A 7,726-nucleotide genomic window follows, 5' to 3' on the forward strand; every position below is an offset into this window, starting at 1 on the left:
TTCCAGAAGCTGCACGAAATCGTTGATATTTGTAGTTTTCAACGTTCCGTTGTACTTCAAGATTTCCAGGAAGTTATTCCATTGAGGAGGCAATGCATCGGCAAACTTCTTTACCACCTCTGTTGGAGTCGTTGTGACTTCAAAGTTGGTCAGCTCAGTAAGTAGGTGATAGAAACGGCTTGTCATATCTCCCAAGGACTCCTTATCCATACATGTGAAGCCATCGAATTCTTTCTTCAGTAGATCTCGTCGTAGTTGACGTGTGGCTTCATTACCTACTCCTCTTGTCTTCAATGCATCCCACAGCTTCTTCGTAGTCTTGAAACTGACGAACTGATGATAAATATCCTTGCTCAGTGCTTGAGTGAGAATAGCGTATGCTTTCTTTTCTAAGTCATACGTCTTCTTTTGATCATCAGGAAGATCGGCAAATGTAGCTGTCGAAGAAGCAGCAACCTCGATAGTTTGATCGAATTCCGTAGTGAACCGCAACCACAACTCTGTATTTTGACCAAGAATGTATGTATGGAAACGATCAACCCATCCCGGATATTCATTAAGATGCATCAACTTTGGAGGCCTGTTCAAACTTCCGGTTTCACTTTCGGTAAGATGGTATGTGCAGGCTGTCCTTTCACCACCAACTTTGAAATGACCAGAAAGTTTACCAAATATGGACAATCTTATCCACACAGTCCGGTGACCGGAATAGTTACCGGAGTATGCCGGAAATCACCAAAACACTCAAAAACAAGTTTTTAAGTTACCCAACCCCACTTTAAACACTCCCGGTTAGTTTAGACACGTTTTTACTCAAAGAAAATGCAAGAAACTAAGTAAAAACAGGTGCAAAACCAAGTGTTTCAACACACCAAAACTTGTAAAAACCCGGTTTTAAACAAGGTTAAGAGCCTTAGCTCTGATACCACTTGTAGGTCCCTTTCCGGTGGATGACGAACCTAAACCTTGTTATACAAACCTACTAGCGAGTGCGGAATCCAAGCTAGCAAGCAAACCGAGTTAGTAGCAAGTAGAGAAACAAACACACAAGTTCACCGATTAACACAACTTGTATTAATGCAATGAGGGTTCGGTTACAAGCTCAATGTTTACAGAAATGTTCTATAAACTCTCTAAGTGTGTGAGTGTTTCGGACAGGATGCTCTCAACTCTCTATCTCTCGGTGTGACTATCTGTGTGCATCTGTCTAAAACTCAACACTGCATGGGTATATATATACCCATACACAGCAGGTCTGGTCGAAGGATCCGATAGATGGTCCGAAGGATCATCTATCGAGGACAAAGTATTCGAAGGATAAGCAGGGACCTCGAAAGATCATCTTTCGAGGTCTAATCATTCGAAGCATATCTTTCGATGAGGTCGAAGGATCCACATTATCCTTCGACCTCTTATCCTTCGACACAAAACATCTTTCAACTTATTGGCCAAGTCAAACTAGGAGGATAGTTGACTTGGTCAACTTACAGACTATCAAGGACATCGTTTACATACAGACCGAATACAGACAAAGTACAGACATAAGTGCACCAACAGGATTAAAAAAAAAAAAAAAAGAAAGAAACAAATGAACTTGTGTAGAAGGAGAGAGTTAGGTACTGGGACTTGATGTTCGTTAACAATTTCAAAGTTTTTATATGTGTACCCATAAAGGTTGTATCTCTAGAGGAGAGCATCTGCAGTTGTCAAAAAGAAGTAGAACATAAATAAGGTATGAAGTGATGGGTAAAATCTATATAATCATATAATATGCATCAAGTCAATGATACTGATTATATAATATGCATATTATATAATGTTGTAAAAATCGCGACTAGGCGGCGAGTAGTCAGCGATTAATCGCTAGTCGGCCAGTAACTACTGAGTAATTTTTCGTTAATCAATCCATTAATCGCTAGTCGGGCCTAGTCGGCCAGCCAAAAATCGGCAACTCCGGCCAAATTCCGGCAAAAAAAACCTGTATATTCCTGCCAAAACCTCTAAATTCCGGCCAATTTCCAACCAAACCATGTGAATTCTAACAATTAATCTTGTATACTTAAAAAATGAGTTGAGTAAAAGTTAAAACCTAGCTACTTAAAATATTTACCGATAATAATGTGTATGTGTATACATAAAACTGAAAACTACATAAAAAAACCTGATCCGATTAATCCCGGTTAATCACTAGTAATTCTGAGTAGTCGCTAATCCCCACCTCACCGGTGGGGATTAGTCTAAGATAAAACTGAAAATTACATATGCATCAAGACACTTAGTGCTCCCCCCATCTTCCTTTTGTACATATATAAAATGTTTGGTTCTTATTTATGTAATGCCAAGCCCTAAACTTTCTTGCATATTAAGTTAGGATTATTCTCAAACAACATATAAAAGTAAAAGTTAAGATTATTAAAATTCAATATCTCCTTTTTAATTTTTAGTTAAACCGTGCTCTTATGACTCTTTTAGTAGAAAGTTATTTCACTAACATGTTTCCATAAAGAAAGTTAGAAATTGAATATATGTAAATATGAATTCTGAAACTGTTGTGTGATTAATAAAAGTAACATCTAGTTTGATGTAGATGAATAGTGTAGCATCATAAAAACATATTATTTTTATATTTTGGGGGCATCATATTGAAAACGATACGTAGAAGTAAAATAGTAGTAACACTACTAAAAAATTGGGCAATTGCCACCAACAATTTGCCACCGAAAAAAACGGTCACAAAATTAGCTACCTTTTTCAACCAAAATCGTATTGGTAGCAAATACATCCGGAAAATCCTAAATAATAATAAAAATTAAGAAAATAGTAGTAAAATGGTGTCAAATATGCAAATACAAAAAGTTTTACGAAAGTTGCCACCATCTTTCGACGGCCATTTAGTTTGCCACCGTATGGTCGCAATATAAAGTAAAAAATTTAAGCCGAAATATCAAGTTTTTTACCCGCTCTCCCAAAATTTAAGCCTGATATCGATTTTTTTTTAACTGAAAGCGGGATATCAATTATCACATCTAGGGTTCTGATTCTGATTCTGAACTTTGCTCCCCAAAATCTCTAGAAGCATCACCTCCGCTCCACCATCACTAATCGAATCATCCTCTGATCCAAAACCCTAATTGCTCCCAAAAGTGGCGGCCGTTGGACTTCAGCAATGAGCTAGTGATTTCTTAGGGTTCGGTTTGTTGTGAACTATGACCAACATCTTGTTTTTCTTAATTGAAGGTATGTGTTTTGCTTTTGGTCAAATTTTAAGATTCTATTTTCATTGTTAAAGTATTTATGATTTTTTTTTCGTGTTTATTATTGATTTGTTTGCCTTTCAATTGATGTGGCTTTGATTTCTTACTTTAGAAGATGATAAAAACCCTCTTTTTGTAGTAGTGTGATGTTGATATCTACCAAGGCCAGATCGTATTCAAGCTAGGAAAAATTGTAAGAACAAGCAGATGTCTATTGGTTCTTTTTAAAATCGTTCATAATATAAAAGCTCACCATAGTTAGATATTTCTTAATTATCTGTATTCTCAGTGAATATTAGGTTTCGATATATGGCGGTTTCGGATGAAAGACAATGGCTCATGCCAATGTTTGAAGATCGCGAAAAGGGTAAACCCCTGGATTTTCTATACGTAGCTGTTTTTTTGACTCATCCTTCAAATTCTCGTCTTCAGGGCGAGGTATAGGGGTGTAAACGAGCCGGGCCGAGCCTGAGCCCGAGCTCCGCTCGTCATGTTTTTCTGAAGCTCGACTTGAGCTCGTTTCAGTATGACTTAAACGAGCCAAAGCTCGGCTCGAGTTCGGATCGCCAATGATATCATCATTATTATTATATTATATACAAAAAAAGAAATTTTGTTTGGGGCTTGTTGAGGTTCGCGAGCTTAAACGAGCTTTGTATTTCAGGCTCGAGCTCAGGCTCGAGCTCAGGCTCGAGCTCAGGCTCGAGCTCAGGCTCGATAACAAAACGAGCTCTATTTAAGGCTCGAGCTCGGGCTTGGGCTCGTTAAAGCTCAGCTCGTTCGAGCTTTTAACCGAGATTGTCGGATTTTGGATGATCACTCCTAGTAACGATGTGAAGATTAAAAAGTTAGTTGTAATGTAGCTAGACTAGTAAAATTAGTCACAAGATCTTTGTAGGATACTTTAAAGACTACAAAGTTATAATTGTTTTTTTTCAAATAGTCACAACATCTTTTTTAACCCTCTTTTGTGTAGCTTGGAGAAGTTTATGGGAGTGATGGATAAAGTCAACAACTGGAGGAAAGCTTTAGCTGCAATTGCTAATATATACACCTGGCTGGCATATCACGGCCGACAGCGGGTAAGTATTTATCTCCGTTCATAGATGACAAAGTGTTTATTGGTGATTGACGGTTGAGTGTATTAACTGAGTAAATTCTAAATGGTTTTGACTAGGGCTGTGAATTTCTTACACGACCCGAAACACGGCACGAACATAACACGAATTTCGCGGGTTTAGGTTTAGTCTAAACGGGTTCGGGTCAGTTTCAAGTTGAACCTGCGAACCCGTTTAGGTTAACGGGTTGTGTTCGGGTTGACCCGTTTAACACATTTATATGATATTATAGTTTTTACAATATATTCTATGTAATAGATTAAATGAGATGTATATTTTTTTGCCATAATTATAACATAAAAAGAGAAATTAACATAAGATTTTATGACTTAAATATAATTGTGTTATATATATATTTGTGTTTTTAAAGTAAATTTTAATTTTAATATAGTAATTTCAAAAAAAAATTTTTAAAAATTCAGGTTGAACGGGTCGTGTTCGGGTTCATATATATGTATGATACGATTTTCGGGTTCGGGTTCGTATAAAATATTTGGGTGCGGGTCGGGTTGAACCCGCCAACCCGCAAACACGACCCTTTTGGCACCCCTAGTTTTGAGTTTATATTCTTGAGTGTGTATGTTTTGCTTGCATTAGCCAAATGTTTAGGATCATCAAGTTGAGTTAGCGGGTCATAATATCCTCATTAGTTGGTAGTCAGCTAAATTTGTTTATAGTCTCTAGTTTTAATTAACTTGCTAACAGGGGTATAGACTCTCGAGTGGATGCATTAAAATCATTACTGAGTTTGAAGCAACACATGAGGCGCGCATGATAGGGATATCTGGAATGGGAGGGATCGCAAAGACGACTATGAACTTTGTTTAGAAAAATTGTATATACAGGGGTGAATCTGCATTTATCGACAAGATTTAGGAATAAAAGGGTTCTTCTTGTCCTTGATGATGTGGATGTTTCTGGGTTTTTTTATGAGCTAAGGAGATTTTGCTAATCAGTAACAAACAATATAATAGAAGAACATGAAGCCGATGGCGATGGGTTACTTCTGAACATTACAAATGTCCCGATGAACCTTAAAATGACTATGCTTCAATTTGATGTTGTTCACTGTGCAGCACCAACTTCATATCTCGATATTGACTTTTGTCCAAATATTATTTCTCGTTACTTTATATCAATATTCAATTTAACTGAAATGCTAGATACATTTGTTACTTTTGGGCTATTGATACAAGAGTTAATCGTGTGGATTTCCAGGCATTGATAGGTGGAGATGATGCCTACTTTGTGGCTGGCAGCAAATGGCTAGGGGTGGCTAGTGGAGTTTGCCAGTGGTCATTTGAAGGTAAATGTTGGGTTACAATTTTTTTTTTTTCTAATTGAGTGATTGATTCACCACCAAGTGAAAATGATAACGCTAATATGAAAATGAAGTATTGATTTAATATGAAAACCAAACTCGGTACAGGCACTAGTTCAGGAGTTTACGCCCAAGAGCTCATGAAGACTTGTGAAGAGATTGTGTTGGATACCTGCAGTGTTCCAGTGACTAACCCTTTTAAACTTCTCTGTAAGTTGTGCTCACACACATCGCTCAATTACTTGCTAGATCGGTTATGTAATTTGTAGCTGTCTGTTTGAAACCCTAAGTTTATGTTTTGCAGCAACAGCATCGGAATGCCTTTTTTCATTGTTTTGTTGTGAATTTTTATTGTTTTTTGATATAGGTAAGGAATACTGATTGTTGGAGAATCATGTCTGCTCCTGATGAGAATAACACGTCTGATCATACACAAGTTTGATAAGGAAAAAGATGAAGAAAAAGAAAGGTTCAATGGAATTATTGCGGGGTTGTTGGCTGAAAAAGAAAAAGATGAGATAGATAAAGATGTTATGCTTGATAGGATGTCGCAAATTAAAGCTATGTTAACCGATGCAGTTTGTTGGATCTGAGTTTGTTTTTTATTGTATTTTATGTTTGTAAATAAGATGAAGATGGATGAGTGTGCAGCGGAAATTAAGATGAAAACAAACTTTGCATACAATCAAACGAGAGTAATACTTTTATCAAACATCTTTACACAATGAACCGAACGATTGAATTTATTTCAAACACGATTACAATGATTGATGAATGATTGCAAACTCCCCCTCAGCCAGAGCTCAGTAGTTTGTTCGTGCAAAGAAGACGAATGATGCAAAGAGCTAATAGAACAGTACAAAGTACTGAACTATTTATAGGCACTTGCAAACTACTGAGCATCTTAGCTAACGTCACCATGAAAGTGACATCTAACCTCCTAACAAACTCTAACCTCTGATCTATACAGACACTGCTTGTGTTAACTACTGCTAATACATTCTATTACAAAACAGACTTTAGAACAGCTGCTGCAACCTTCTACTGCTGTGAACCCAGCAGCACTTGTCCGGATCAGCAGTGCTTGACTCAAGGCAGTAGATTGAATCAGCAGGACTTTAGTCTTCCATCAGATCTTTAGTTGAGCAGCAGTTATGAGTCAGCAGTTTAGCAAGATCAGCAGATAGGAGGTCATCAGTAGTTGTAATCACTTTCAAGGGGAGAGATTTGTATATCAACATCTGCTTATTCAGGATCCACTGCTCTGATTCAGTTTTGGCTTTAATTATCTGTTCCTCTGATAGGGTTCAATCCCAACAATCTCCCCCTGGAACAGATAATGCCAAAACCCTTCATTATTTGTGGACATTTTATTGCCTCATTAACAGCTCCCTTATCTGACCTTTAAATTGTAATTCAAAGTCAAGGGCATCTGTATCTTCATCATCCCTGCTAAGTGGAAGATCAAGGAGATCCTGCAAATCTTCAAGACTCAGGCCAAGAGCTTGTTCCCTTAATATTTTCTCCACTTCTCCACCAGACCTGAGCAAAGTCAATACGCAGGTCTGTTTGTCAGTTTCCTACTTTTGTATTTTTGAGCCTGGTGGGTTTCTTGGGAGATGCTTATTTACAGAAGTATTTGGTGAGGCTGTCCTGTTCATCACTGGCTGAGCAGTGGTAGCAGAGTTTTCCTGTTCAAGTTCTTCTTTTAACTTTCTTAACAAGCCTTCTTTTACAACAGCATTTCCAGTAAGAATTTCTTGAACTGTTTCAACTCCTAAATGGCTTTGTTTCCTTCTTTTGTAAAAGGCAGTACCAGTACAGTGGCTTTCCTGGTGTGCAGCTTTGTTGGCCTTTTTGAAACCTCTACTTCAGGATAGTCAGGTTTTTGAGGAATTTTTGGATCTTTCATTCTTAATTCCTCCAACCTTTTGTAGGTTGACCTGACCATATCTTCTTTCCATCTAGCAATTTGTCTTTTTGTACCAAAATCAGCAGCAACCAGTTCTTCTTTCATTCTCTTTAGTTCCAAC

General features: G+C 37.5%; 1 long non-coding RNA gene across 1 annotated transcript; it reads left to right on the plus strand.

Annotated features, from left to right (window-relative positions):
- The first annotated feature begins 3,274 nt into the window (after window positions 1–3,274).
- On the plus strand, window positions 3,275–5,894 carry LOC110903466. Its single transcript, XR_004876433.1, has 5 exons — window positions 3,275–3,447; window positions 3,544–3,621; window positions 4,231–4,336; window positions 5,591–5,678; window positions 5,802–5,894. It is a non-coding gene; the product is annotated as an uncharacterized LOC110903466 (long non-coding RNA).
- Window positions 5,895–7,726: the final 1,832 nt, after the last annotated feature.

Source organism: Helianthus annuus, chromosome 13 (assembly GCF_002127325.2).
Source record: "Helianthus annuus cultivar XRQ/B chromosome 13, HanXRQr2.0-SUNRISE, whole genome shotgun sequence".
Taxonomy (NCBI): domain Eukaryota; kingdom Viridiplantae; phylum Streptophyta; class Magnoliopsida; order Asterales; family Asteraceae; genus Helianthus; species Helianthus annuus.